At 50.9% G+C, this 14,164-nt stretch overlaps 1 protein-coding gene across 1 annotated transcript in view; it reads left to right on the forward strand.

The window, feature by feature from the left end:
* The window catches only part of flt4 (fms related receptor tyrosine kinase 4), a 723,665-nt gene that overhangs the window by 525,101 nt on the left and 184,400 nt on the right, over nucleotides 1-14,164 (forward strand). The gene's annotated exons all lie outside the window — the stretch shown is intronic.

Genomic DNA, 14,164 nt, shown 5'->3' on the forward strand with positions numbered 1-14,164 from the left:
TAATGAGTCAGTTCTGCTCTGGTAATGAGTCAGTCCTTCTCTGCGGGGAGTAGACTGCTCTGGTAATGAGTCAGTCCTGCTCAGGTAATGAGTCTCTCCTGCTCTGTTGGGAGTAGACTGCTCTGGTAATGAGTCAGTCCTGCTCTGTGGGGGGTAGACTGCTCTGGTAATGAGTCAGTCCAGCTCTTTTGGGAGTAGACGGCTCTGGTAATGAGTCAGTCCTGCTCTGTAGGGAATAGACTGCTCTGGTAATGAGTCAGTCCTGCTCTGTGGGGCATAGACTTCTCTGGTAATGAGTCAGTCCTGCTCTGTCCAGAGTAGACTGCTCTGGTAATGAGTCAGTCCTTCTCTGTGGGGAGTAGACTGCTCTAGTAATGAGTCAGTCCTGCTCTGGTAATGAGTCAGTCCTGCTCTGTGGGGAGTAGACTGCCTGGAAATGAGTCAGTCCTGCTCTGGTAATGAGTCAGTCCTGCTCTGTGGGGAGTAAACTGCTCTGGTAATGAGGCAGGCCTGCTCTGGTAATGAGTCAGTTCTGCTCTGGTAATGAGTCATTCCTTCTCTGCGGGGAGTAGACTGCTCTGGTAATGAGTCAGTCCTGCTCTGGTAATGAGTCTCTCCTGCTCAGTGGGGAGTAGACTGCTCTGGTAATGAGTCAGTCCTGCTCTGTGGAGTGTAGACCTCTCTGGTAATGAGTCAGTCCTGCTCTGTGGGGACTAGACTGCTCTGGTAATGAGTCAGTCCCGCTCTTTCAGGATTAGACTGCTCTGGTAATGAGTCAGTCCTGCTCTGTGGGAGTAGACTGCTCTGGTAATGTGTCAGTCCTGCTTTTTGGGGAGTACACTTCTCTGGTAATTAGTCAGTCCTGCTCTGGTAATGAGTCAGTCCTGCTCTAGTAATGAGTCAGTCCTGCTCTGTGGAGAGTAGACTACTCTGGTAATAAGTCAGTCCTGGTCTGTGGGGAGTAGACTGCTCTGGTAATGAGTCAGTCCTGCTCTGGTAATGAGTCAGTCCAACTCGGTAGGGAGTAGACTGCTCTGGTAATGAGTCAGTCCTGCTCTGTGGGGGGTAGACTGCCCTGGTAATGAGTCAGTCCTGCTCTTTGGGGAGTAGATTGCTCTGGTAATGAGTCAGTCCTGCTCTGGTAATGAGTCAGTCCTGCTCTGTGGGGAGTAGAGTGCTCTGGTAATGAGTCAGTCCTGCTCTGGTAATGAGTCAGTCCTGCTCTGTGGGGAGTAGACTGCTCTGGTAATGAGTCAGTCCTGGTCTGTGGGGAGTAGACTGCTCTGGTAATGAGTAAGTCCTGCTCTGGTAATGAGTCAGTCCTGCTCTGTGGGGAGTAGACTGCTCTGGTAATGAGTCAGCCCTGGTCTGTGGGGAGTAGACTGCTCTGGTAATGAGTAAGTCCTGCTCTGGTAATGAGTCAGTCCTGCTCTGGTAATGAGTCAATTCTGCTCTGGTAATGAGTCAGTCCTTTTCTGTGGGGAGTAGACTGCTCTGGTAAGTAGTCAGTCCTGCTCTGGTAATAAGTCTCTCCTGCTCTGTGGGGAGTAGACTACTCTGGTAATGAGTCAGTTCTGCTCTGGTAATGAGTCAGTCCTGCTCAGTGGAGTGTAGACTGCTCTGGTAATGAGTCAGTACTGCTCTGGTAATGAGTCTGTCCTGCTCTGTGGGGAGTAGACTGCTCTGGTAATGAGTCAGTCCTGCTCTGGTAATGAGTCAGTCTTGCTCTAGTAATGAGTCAGTCCTGCTCTGTGGAGAGTAGACTGCTCTGGTAATGAGTCAGTCCTGCTCTGTGGGGGGTAGACTGCTCTGGTAATGAGTCAGTCCAGCTCTTTCGGGAGTAGACGGCTCTGGTAATGAGTCAGTCCTGCTCTGTAGGGAATAGACTGCTCTGGTAATGAGTCAGTCCTGCTCTGTGGGGCGTAGACTTCTCTGGTAATGAGTCAGTCCTGCTCTGTCGAGAGTAGACTGCTCTGGTAATGAGTCAGTCCTTCTCTGTGGGGACTAGACTGCTCTGGTAATGAGTCAGTCCTGCTCTGGTAATGAGTCAGTCCTGCTCTGTGCGGAGTAGACTGCCTGGTAATGAGTCAGTCATGCTCTGGTAATGAGTCAGTCCTGCTCTAGTAATGAGTCAGTCCTGCTCTGTGGGGGGTAGACTGCTCTGGTAATGAGTCAGTCCTGCTCTGTGGGGAGTAGATTGCTCTGGTAATGAGTCAGTCCTGCTCTGTGGGGGGTAGACTGCTCTGGTAATGAGTCAGTCCTGCTCTGTGGGGAGTAGATTGCTCTGGTAATGAGTCAGTCCTGCTCTGGTAATGAGTCAGTCCTGCTCTGTGGGGAGTAGACTGCTCTGGTAATGAGTCAGTCCTGCACTGTGGCGAGTAGACTGCTCTGGTAATGAGTCATTCATGCTCTGTGGGGAGTAGACTGCTCTGGTAATGAGTCAGTCATGCTCTGTGGAGAGTAGACTGCTCTGGTAATAAGTCAGTCCTGGTCTGTGGGGAGTAGACTGCTCTGGTAATGAGTCAGTCCTGCTCTGCTAATGAGTCAGTCCTGCTCTGTGGGGAGTAGACTGCTCTGGTAATGAGTCAGTCCTGCACTGTGGCGAGTAGACTGCTCTGGTAATGAGTCATTCATGCTCTGTGGGGAGTAGACTGCTCTGGTAATGAGTCAGTCATGCTCTGTGGAGAGTAGACTGCTCTGGTAATAAGTCAGTCCTGGTCTGTGGGGAGTAGACTGCTCTGGTAATGAGTCAGTCCTGCTCTGCTAATGAGTCAGTCCTGCTCTGTGGGGAGTAAACTGCTCTGGTAATGAGGCAGTCCTGCTCTGGTAATGAGTCAGTTCTGCTCTGGTAATGAGTCAGTCCTTCTCTGCGGGGAGTAGACTGCTCTGGTAATGAGTCAGTCCTGCTCAGGTAATGAGTCTCTCCTGCTCTGTTGGGAGTAGACTGCTCTGGTAATGAGTCAGTCCTGCTCTGTGGGGGGTAGACTGCTCTGGTAATGAGTCAGTCCAGCTCTTTCGGGAGTAGACGGCTCTGGTAATGAGTCAGTCCTGCTCTGTAGGGAATAGACTGCTCTGGTAATGAGTCAGTCCTGCTCTGTGGGGCATAGACTTCTCTGGTAATGAGTCAGTCCTGCTCTGTCCAGAGTAGACTGCTCTGGTAATGAGTCAGTCCTTCTCTGTGGGGAGTAGACTGCTCTAGTAATGAGTCAGTCCTGCTCTGGTAATGAGTCAGTCCTGCTCTGTGGGGAGTAGACTGCCTGGAAATGAGTCAGTCATGCTCTGGTAATGAGTCAGTCCTGCTCTAGTAATGAGTCAGTCCTGCTCTGTGGGGAGTAGATTGCTCTGGTAATGAGTCAGTCCTGCTCTGTGTGGGGTAGACTGCTCTGGTAATGAGTCAGTCCTGCTCTGTGGGGAGTAGATTGCTCTGGTAATGAGTCAGTCCTGCTCTGGTAATGAGTCAGTCCTGCTCTGTGGGGAGTAGACTGCTCTGGTAATGAGTCAGTCCTGCACTGTGGCGAGTAGACTGCTCTGGTAATGAGTCATTCATGCTCTGTGGGGAGTAGACTGCTCTGGTAATGAGTCAGTCCTGCTCTGTGGAGAGTAGACTGCTCTGGTAATAAGTCAGTCCTGGTCTGTGGGGAGTAGACTGCTCTGGTAATGAGTCAGTCCTGCTCTGGTAATGAGTCAGTCCTGCTCTGTGGGGAGTAAACTGCTCTGGTAATGAGGCAGGCCTGCTCTGGTAATGAGTCAGTTCTGCTCTGGTAATGAGTCAGTCCTTCTCTGCGGGGAGTAGACTGCTCTGGTAATGAGTCAGTCCTGCTCTGGTAATGAGTCTCTCCTGCTCAGTGGGGAGTAGACTGCTCTGGTAATGTGTCAGTCCTGCTCTGTGGAGTGTAGACATCTCTGGTAATGAGTCAGTCCTGCTCTGTGGGGACTAGACTGCTCTGGTAATGAGTCTGTCCCACTCTTTCAGGATTAGACTGCTCTGGTAATGAGTCAGTCCTGCTCTGTGGGAGTAGACTGCTCTGGTAATGAGTCAGTCCTTTTTTTTGGGGAGTACACTTCTCTGGTAATTAGTCAGTCCTGCTCTGGTAATGAGTCAGTCCTGCTCTAGTAATGAGTCAGTCAAGCTCTGTGGAGAGTAGACTGCTCTAGTAATGAGTCAGTCCTGCTCTGTGGGGAGTAGATTGCTCTGGTAATGAGTCAGTCCTGCTCTGTGGGGGGTAGACTGCTCTGGTAATGAGTCAGTCCTGCTCTGTGGGGAGTAGATTGCTCTGGTAATGAGTCAGTCCTGCTCTGGTAATGAGTCAGTCCTGCTCTGTGGGGAGTAGACTGCTCTGGTAATGAGTCATTCATGCTCTGTGGGGAGTAGACTGCTCTGGGAATGAGTCAGTCCAACGCTGTGGAGAATAGACTGCACTGGTAATAAGTCAGTCCTGGTCTGTGGGGAGTAGACTGCTCTGGTAATGAGTCAGTCCTGCTCTGGTAATGAGTCAGTCCTGCTCTGTGGGGAGTAAACTGCTCTGGTAATGAGGCAGGCCTGCTCTGGTAATGAGTCAGTTCTGCTCTGGTAATGAGTCATTCCTTCTCTGCGGGGAGTAGACTGCTCTGGTAATGAGTCAGTCATGCTCTGGTAATGAGTCTCTCCTGCTCAGTGGGGAGTAGACTGCTCTGGTAATGAGTCAGTCCTGCTCTGTGGAGTGAAGACCTCTCTGGTAATGAGTCAGTCCTGCTCTGTGGGGACTAGACTGCTCTGGTAATGAGTCAGTCCCGCTGTTTCAGGATTAGACTGCTCTGGTAATGAGTCAGTCCTGCTCTGTGGGAGTAGACTGCTCTGGTAATGTGTCAGTCCTGCTTTTTGGGGAGTACACTTCTCTGGTAATTAGTCAGTCCTGCTCTGGTAATGAGTCAGTCCTGCTCTAGTAATGAGTCAGTCCTGCTCTGTGGAGAGTAGACTGCTCTGGTAATAAGTCAGTCCTGGTCTGTGGGGAGTAGACTGCTCTGGTAATGAGTCAGTCCTGCTCTGGTAATGAGTCAGTCCAACTCGGTAGGGAGTAGACTGCTCTGGTAATGAGTCAGTCCTGCTCTGTGGGGGGTAGACTGCCCTGGTAATGAGTCAGTCCTGCTCTTTGGGGAGTAGATTGCTCTGGTAATGAGTAAGTCCTGCTCTGGTAATGAGTCAGTCCTGCTCTGTTGGGAGTAGACTGCTCTGGTAATGAGTCAGCCCTGGTCTGTGGGGAGTAGACTGCTCTGGTAATGAGTAAGTCCTGCTCTGGTAATGAGTCAGTCCTGCTCTGGTAATGAGTCAATTCTGCTCTGGTAATGAGTCAGTCCTTTTCTGTGGGGAGTAGACTGCTCTGGTAAGTAGTCAGTCCTGTTCTGGTAATAAGTCTCTCCTGCTCTGTGGGGAGTAGACTGCTCTGGTAATGAGTCAGTCCTGATCTGGTAATGAGTCAGTCCTGCTCTGTGGAGTGTAGACCTCTCTGGTAATGAGTCAGTCCTGCTCTGTGGGGACTAGACTGCTCTGGTAATGAGTCAGTCCTGCTCTTTCAGGATTAGACTGCTCTGGTAATGAGTCAGTCCTGGTCTGTGGGGAGTAGACTGCTCTGGCAATGAGTAAGTCCTGCACTGGTAATGAGTCAGTCCTGCTCTGGTAATGAGTCAGTTCTGCTCTGGTAATGAGTCAGTCCTTTTCTGTGGGGAGTAGACTGCTCTGGTAAGTAGTCAGTCCTGCTCTGGTAATAAGTCTCTCCTGCTCTGTGGGGAGTAGACTGCTCTGGTAATGAGTTAGTTCTGCTCTGGTAATGAGTCAGTCCTGCTCAGTGGAGTGTAGACTGCTCTGGTAATGAGTCAGTACTGCTCTGGTAATGAGTCTGTCCTGCTCTGTGGGGAGTAGACTGCTCTGGTAATGAGTCAGTCCTGCTCTGGTAATGAGTCAGTCTTGCTCTAGTAATGAGTCAGTCCTGCTCTGTGGAGAGTAGACTGCTCTGGTAATGAGTCAGTCCTGCTCTGTGGGGGGTAGACTGCTCTGGTAATGAGTCAGTCCAGCTCTTTCGGGAGTAGACGGCTCTGGTAATGAGTCAGTCCTGCTCTGTAGGGAATAGACTGCTCTGGTAATGAGTCAGTCCTGCTCTGTGGGGCGTAGACTTCTCTGGTAATGAGTCAGTCCTGCTCTGTCGAGAGTAGACTGCTCTGGTAATGAGTCAGTCCTTCTCTGTGGGGACTAGACTGCTCTGGTAATGAGTCAGTCCTGCTCTGGTAATGAGTCAGTCCTGCTCTGTGCGGAGTAGACTGCCTGGTAATGAGTCAGTCATGCTCTGGTAATGAGTCAGTACTGCTCTGGTAATGAGTCTGTCCTGCTCTGTGGGGAGTAGACTGCTCTGGTAATGAGTCAGTCCTGCTCTGGTAATGAGTCAGTCTTGCTCTAGTAATGAGGCAGTCCTGCTCTGTGGAGAGTAGACTGCTCTGGTAATGAGTCAGTCCTGCTCTGTGGGGGGTAGACTGCTCTGGTAATGAGTCAGTCCAGCTCTTTCGGGAGTAGACGGCTCTGGTAATGAGTCAGTCCTGCTCTGTAGGGAATAGACTGCTCTGGTAATGAGTCAGTCCTGCTCTGTGGGGCGTAGACTTCTCTGGTAATGAGTCAGTCCTGCTCTGTCGAGAGTAGACTGCTCTGGTAATGAGTCAGTCCTTCTCTGTGGGGACTAGACTGCTCTGGTAATGAGTCAGTCCTGCTCTGGTAATGAGTCAGTCCTGCTCTGTGCGGAGTAGACTGCCTGGTAATGAGTCAGTCATGCTCTGGTAATGAGTCAGTCCTGCTCTAGTAATGAGTCAGTCCTGCTCTGTGGGGGGTAGACTGCTCTGGTAATGAGTCAGTCCTGCTCTGTGGGGAGTAGATTGCTCTGGTAATGAGTCAGTCCTGCTCTGTGGGGGGTAGACTGCTCTGGTAATGAGTCAGTCCTGCTCTGTGGGGAGTAGATTGCTCTGGTAATGAGTCAGTCCTGCTCTGGTAATGAGTCAGTCCTGCTCTGTGGGGAGTAGACTGCACTGGTAATGAGTCAGTCCTGCACTGTGGCGAGTAGACTGCTCTGGTAATGAGTCATTCATGCTCTGTGGGGAGTAGACTGCTCTGGTAATGAGTCAGTCCTGCTCTGTGGAGAGTAGACTGCTCTGGTAATAAGTCAGTCCTGGTCTGTGGGGAGTCGACTGCTCTGGTAATGAGTCAGTCCTGCTCTGCTAATGAGTCAGTCCTGCTCTGTGGGGAGTAAACTGCTCTGGTAATGAGGCAGTCCTGCTCTGGTAATGAGTCAGTTCTGCTCTGGTAATGAGTCAGTCCTTCTCTGCGGGGAGTAGACTGCTCTGGTAATGAGTCAGTCCTGCTCAGGTAATGAGTCTCTCCTGCTCTGTTGGGAGTAGACTGCTCTGGTAATGAGTCAGTCCTGCTCTGGTAATGAGTCAGTCCTGCTCTGTGGAGTGTAGACCTCTCTGGTAATGAGTCAGTCCTGCTCTGTGGGGACTAGACTGCTCTGGTAATGAGTCAGTCCCGCTCTTTCAGGATTAGACTGCTCTGGTAATGAGTCAGTCCTGCTCTAGTAATGAGTCAGTCCTGCTCTGTGGGGGGTAGACTGCTCTGGTAATGAGTCAGTCCTGCTCTGTGGGGAGTAGATTGCTCTGGTAATGAGTCAGTCCTGCTCTGTGGGGAGTAGATTGCTCTGGTAATGAGTCAGTCCTGCTCTGGTAATGAGTCAGTCCTGCTCTGTGGGGAGTAGACTGCTCTGGTAATGAGTCAGTCCTGCACTGTGGCGAGTAGACTGCTCTGGTAATGAGTCATTCATGCTCTGTGGGGAGTAGACTGCTCTGGTAATGAGTCAGTCATGCTCTGTGGAGAGTAGACTGCTCTGGTAATAAGTCAGTCCTGGTCTGTGGGGAGTAGACTGCTCTGGTAATGAGTCAGTCCTGCTCTGGTAATGAGTCAGTCCTGCTCTGTGAGGAGTAAACTGCTCTGGTAATGAGGCAGTCCTGCTCTGGTAATGAGTCAGTTCTGCTCTGGTAATGAGTCAGTCCTTCTCTGCGGGGAGTAGACTGCTCTGGTAATGAGTCAGTCCTGCTCAGGTAATGAGTCTCTCCTGCTCTGTTGGGAGTAGACTGCTCTGGTAATGAGTCAGTCCTGCTCTGGTAATGAGTCAGTCCTGCTCTGTGGAGTGTAGACCTCTCTGGTAATGAGTCAGTCCTGCTCTGTGGGGACTAGACTGCTCTGGTAATGAGTCAGTCCTGCTCTTTCAGGATTAGACTGCTCTGGTAATGAGTCAGTCCTGCTCTGTGGGAGTAGACTGCTCTGGTAATGAGTCAGTCCTGCTCTTTGGGGAGTACACTTCTCTGGTAATGAGTCAGTTCTGCTCTGGTAATGAGTCAGTCCTGCTCAGTGGAGTGTAGACTGCTCTGGTAATGAGTCAGTCCTGCTCTGGTAATGAGTCTGTCCTGCTCTGTGGGGAGTAGACTGCTCTGGTAATGAGTCAGTCCTGCTCTGGTAATGAGTCAGTCTTGCTCTAGTAATGAGTCAGTCCTGCTCTGTGGGGAGTAGACTGCTCTGGTAATGAGTCAGTCCTGCTCTGTGGGGGGTAGACTGCTCTGGTAATGAGTCAGTCCAGCTCTTTCGGGAGTAGACGGCTCTGGTAATGAGTCAGTCCTGCTCTGTAGGGAATAGACTGCTCTGGTAATGAGTCAGTCCTGCTCTGTGGGGCGTAGACTTCTCTGGTAATGAGTCAGTCCTGCTCTGTCGAGAGTAAACTGCTCTGGTAATGAGTCAGTCCTTCTCTGTGGGGACTAGACTGCTCTGGTAATGAGTCAGTCCTGCTCTGGTAATGAGTCAGTCCTGCTCTGTGCGGAGTAGACTGCCTGGTAATGAGTCAGTCATGCTCTGGTAATGAGTCAGTCCTGCTCTAGTAATGAGTCAGTCCTGCTCTGTGGGGGGTAGACTGCTCTGGTAATGAGTCAGTCCTGCTCTGTGGGGAGTAGATTGCTCTGGTAATGAGTCAGTCCTGCTCTGTGGGGGGTAGACTGCTCTGGTAATGAGTCAGTCCTGCTCTGTGAGGAGTAGATTGCTCTGGTAATGAGTCAGTCCTGCTCTCTTAATGAGTCAGTCCTGCTCTGTGGGGAGTAGACTGCTCTGGTAATGAGTCAGTCCTGCACTGTGGCGAGTAGACTGCTCTGGTAATGAGTCATTCATGCTCTGTGGGGAGTAGACTGCTCTGGTAATGAGTCAGTCATGCTCTGTGGAGAGTAGACTGCTCTGGTAATAAGTCAGTCCTGGTCTGTGGGGAGTAGACTGCTCTGGTAATGAGTCAGTCCTGCTCTGCTAATGAGTCAGTCCTGCTCTGTGGGGAGTAAACTGCTCTGGTAATGAGGCAGTCCTGCTCTGGTAATGAGTCAGTTCTGCTCTGGTAATGAGTCAGTCCTTCTCTGCGGGGAGTAGACTGCTCTGGTAATGAGTCAGTCCTGCTCAGGTAATGAGTCTCTCCTGCTCTGTTGGGAGTAGACTGCTCTGGTAATGAGTCAGTCCTGCTCTGGTAATGAGTCAGTCCTGCTCTGTGGAGTGTAGACCTCTCTGGTAATGAGTCAGTCCTGCACTGTGGGGACTAGACTGCTCTGGTAATGAGTCAGTCCCGCTCTTTCAGGATTAGACTGCTCTGGTAATGAGTCAGTCCTGCTCTAGTAATGAGTCAGTCCTGCTCTGTGGGGGGTAGACTGCTCTGGTAATGAGTCAGTCCTGCTCTGTGGGGAGTAGATTGCTCTGGTAATGAGTCAGTCCTGCTCTGTGGGGGGTAGACTGCTCTGGTAATGAGTCAGTCCTGCTCTGTGGGGAGTAGATTGCTCTGGTAATGAGTCAGTCCTGCTCTGGTAATGAGTCAGTCCTGCTCTGTGGGGAGTAGACTGCTCTGGTAATGAGTCAGTCCTGCACTGTGGCGAGTAGACTGCTCTGGTAATGAGTCATTCATGCTCTGTGGGGAGTAGACTGCTCTGGTAATGAGTCAGTCATGCTCTGTGGAGAGTAGACTGCTCTGGTAATAAGTCAGTCCTGGTCTGTGGGGAGTAGACTGCTCTGGTAATGAGTCAGTCCTGCTCTGGTAATGAGTCAGTCCTGCTCTGTGGGGAGTAAACTGCTCTGGTAATGAGGCAGTCCTGCTCTGGTAATGAGTCAGTTCTGCTCTGGTAATGAGTCAGTCCTTCTCTGCGGGGAGTAGACTGCTCTGGTAATGAGTCAGTCCTGCTCAGGTAATGAGTCTCTCCTGCTCTGTTGGGAGTAGACTGCTCTGGTAACGAGTCAGTCCTGCTCTGGTAATGAGTCAGTCCTGCTCTGTGGAGTGTAGACCTCTCTGGTAATGAGTCAGTCCTGCTCTGTGGGGACTAGACTGCTCTGGTAATGAGTCAGTCCTGCTCTTTCAGGATTAGACTGCTCTGGTAATGAGTCAGTCCTGCTCTGTGGGAGTAGACTGCTCTGGTAATGAGTCAGTCCTGCTCTTTGGGGAGTACACTTCTCTGGTAATGAGTCAGTTCTGCTCTGGTAATGAGTCAGTCCTGCTCAGTGGAGTGTAGACTGCTCTGGTAATGAGTCAGTCCTGCTCTGGTAATGAGTCTGTCCTGCTCTGTGGGGAGTAGACTGCTCTGGTAATGAGTCAGTCCTGCTCTGGTAATGAGTCAGTCCTGGTCTGTGGGGAGTAGACTGCTCTGGTAATGAGTCAGTCCTGCTCTGGTAATGAGTCAGTCCTGCTCTGTGGGGAGTAAACTGCTCTGGTAATGAGTCAGTCCTGCTCTGGTAATGAGTCAGTTCTGCTCTGGTAATGAGTCAGTCCTTCTCTGTGGGGAGTAGACTGCTCTGGTAATTAGTCAGTCCTGATCTGGTAATGAGTCTCTCCTGCTCTGTGGGGATTAGACTGCTCTGGTAATGAGTCAGTTCTGCTCTGGTAATGAGTCAGTCCTGCTCTGTGGAGTGTAGACTGCTCTGGTAATGAGTCAGTCCTGCTCTGGTAATGAGTCTGTCCTGCTCTGTGGGGAGTAGACTGCGCTGGTAATGAATCAGACCTGCTCTGTGGGGGGTAGACTGCTCTGGTAATGAGTCAGACCTGCTCTGTGGGGAGTAGACTGCTCTGGTAATGAGTCAGACCTGCTCTGGTAATGAGTCAGTCTTGCTCTGTGGGGAGTAGACTGCCTGGTAATGAGTCAGTCCTGCTATGTGGGGGTTGAGACTGCTCTGGTAATGAGTCAGTCCTGCTCTGTGGGGAATAAACTGCTCTGGTAATGAGTCAATCTTGCTCTTTGGGGGTTAGACTGCTCTGGTAATGAGTCAGTCCTGCTCTGTGGGGAGTACACTGTTCTGGTAATGAGTCAGTCCTGCTCTGTGGGGAGTAGACTGCTCTGGTAATGAGTCATTCCTGCTCTGTGGGGGGTAGACTGCTCTGGTAATGAGTCAGTCCTGCTCTTTGGGGAGTAGACTTCTCTGGTAATGAGTCAGTCCTGCTCTGGTAATGAGTCAGTCCTGATCTTTGGGGAGTAGACTTCTCTGGTAATGAGTCGGTCCTGCTCTGGTAATGAGTCAGTCCAGCTCTGTGGGGAGTAGACTGCTCTGGTAATGAGTCATTCCTGCTCTGTGGGGAGTAGACTGCTCTGGTAATGAGTCAGTCCTGCTCTGTGGAGAGTAGACTGCTCTGGTAATAAGTCAGTCCTGGTCTGTGGGGAGTAGACTGCTCTGGTAATGAGTCAGTCCTGCTCTGGTAATGAGTCAGTTCTGCTCTGGTAATGAGTCAGTCCTTCTCTGTGGGGAGTAGACTGCTCTGGTAATTAGTCAGTCCTGCTCTGGTAATGATTCTCTCCTGCTCTGTGGGATTAGACTGCTCTGGTAATGAGTCAGTTCTGCTCTGGTAATGAGTCAGTCCTGCTCTGTGGAGTGTAGACTGCTCTGGTAATGAGTCAGTCCTGCTCTGGTAATGAGTCTGTCCTGCTCTGTGGGGAGTAGACTGCTCTGGTAATGAGTCAGTCCTTCTCTGGTAATGAATCAGTCCTGCTCTTTGGGGAGTAGACTTCTCTGGTAATGAGTCAGTCCTGCTCTGGTAATGAGTCAGTCCTGCTCTGGTAATGATTCAGTCCAGCTCTGTGGTAATGAGTAGACTGCTCTGGTATTGAGTCAGTCCTGCTCTGGTAATGAGTCAGTCCTGCTCTGTGGGGAGTTGACTGCTCTGGTAATGAGTAATTCCTGCTCTGGTAATGATTCAGTCCTGCTCTCTGGAGAGTAAACTGCCTGGTAATGAGTCAGTCCTGCTCAGGTAATGAGTCAGTCCTGCTCTGATAATGAGTCAGTCTTGCTCTGTTAGGAGTAGACTGCCTGGTAATGAGTCAGTCCTGCTCTGTGGGGGGTAGACTGCTCTGGTAATGAGTCAGTCCTGCTCTGTGGGGAATATACTGCTCTGGTAATGAGTCAGTCTTGCTCTGGTAATGAGTCAGTCCTGACCTTTGGGGAGTAGACTTCTCTGGTAATGAGTCGGTCCTGCTCTGGTAATGAGTCAGTCCAGCTCTGTGGGGAGTAGACTGCTCTGGTAATGAGTCAGTCCTGCTCTGTGGAGAGTAGACTGCTCTGGTAATAAGTCAGTCCTGGTCTGTGGGGAGTAGACTGCTCTGGTAATGAGTCAGTCCTGCTCTGGTAATGAGTCAGTCATGCTCTGTGGGGAGTAAACTGCTCTGGTAATGAGTCAGTCCTGCTCTGGTAATGAGTCAGTTCTGCTCTGGTAATGAGTCAGTCCTTCTCTGTGGGGAGTAGACTGCTCTGGTAATTAGTCAGTCCTGTTCTGGTAAGGAGTCTCTCCTGCTCTGTGGGGAGTAGACTGCTCTGGTAATGAGTCAGTTCTGCTCTGGTAATGAGTCAGTCCTGCTCTGTGGGGAGTAGACTGCTCTGGTAATGAGTCAGTCCTGCTATGTGGGGGGTGAGACTGCTCTGGTAATGAGTCAGTCCTGCTCTGTGGGGAATAAACTGCTCTGGTAATGAGTCAGTCTTGCTCTTTGGGGGTTAGACTGCTCTGGTAATGAGTCAGTCCTGCTCTGTGGGGAGTACACTGCTCTGGTAATGAGTCAGTCCTGCTCTGTGGGGAGTAGACTGCTCTGGTAATGAGTCAGTCTTGCTCTTTGGGGGTTAGACTGCTCTGGTAATGAGTCAGTCCTGCTCTGTGGGGAGTACACTGTTCTGGTAATGAGTCAGTCCTGCTCTGTGGGGAGTAGACTGCTCTGGTAATGAGTCATTCCTGCTCTGTGGGGGGTAGACTGCTCTGGTAATGAGTCAGTCCTGCTCTTTGGGGAGTAGACTTCTCTGGTAATGAGTCAGTCCTGCTCTGGTAATGAGTCAGTCCTGATCTTTGGGGAGTAGACTTCTCTGGTAATGAGTCGGTCCTGCTCTGGTAATGAGTCAGTCCAGCTCTGTGGGGAGTAGACTGCTCTGGTAATGAGTCATTCCTACTCTGTGGGGAGTAGACTGCTCTGGTAATGAGTCAGTCCTGCTCTGTGTAGAGTAGACTGCTCTGGTAATAAGTCAGTCCTGGTCTGTGGGGAGTAGACTGCTCTGGTAATGAGTCAGTCCTGCTCTGGTAATGAGTCAGTCTTGCTCTGGTAATGAGTCAGTTCTGCTCTGGGTAATGAGTCAGTCCTTCTCTGCGGGGAGTAGACTGCTCTGGTAATTAGTCAGTCCTGCTCTGGTAATGAGTCTCTCCTGCTCTGTGGGATTAGACTGCTCTGGTAATGAGTCAGTTCTGCTCTGGTAATGAGTCAGTCCTGCTCTGTGGAGTGTAGACTGCTCTGGTAATGAGTCAGTCCTGCTCTGGTAATGAGTCTGTCCTGCTCTGTGGGGAGTAGACTGCTCTGGTAATGAGTCAGTCCTTCTCTGGTAATGAGTCAGTCCTGCTCTTTGGGGAGTAGACTTCTCTGGTAATGAGTCAGTCCTGCTCTGGTAATGAGTCAGTCCTGCTCTGGTAATGATTCAGTCCAGCTCTGTGGGGAGTAGACTGCTCTGGTATTGAGTCAGTCCTGCTCTGGTAATGAGTCAGTCCTGCTCTGTGGGGAGTTGACTGCTCTGGTAATGAGTCAGTCCTGCTCTGGTAATGATTCAGTCCTGCTTTCTGGAGAGTACACT

This window comes from Salmo salar, chromosome 09, assembly GCF_965601325.2.
Source record: "Salmo salar chromosome 09, fSalSal1, whole genome shotgun sequence".
Taxonomy (NCBI): domain Eukaryota; kingdom Metazoa; phylum Chordata; class Actinopteri; order Salmoniformes; family Salmonidae; genus Salmo; species Salmo salar.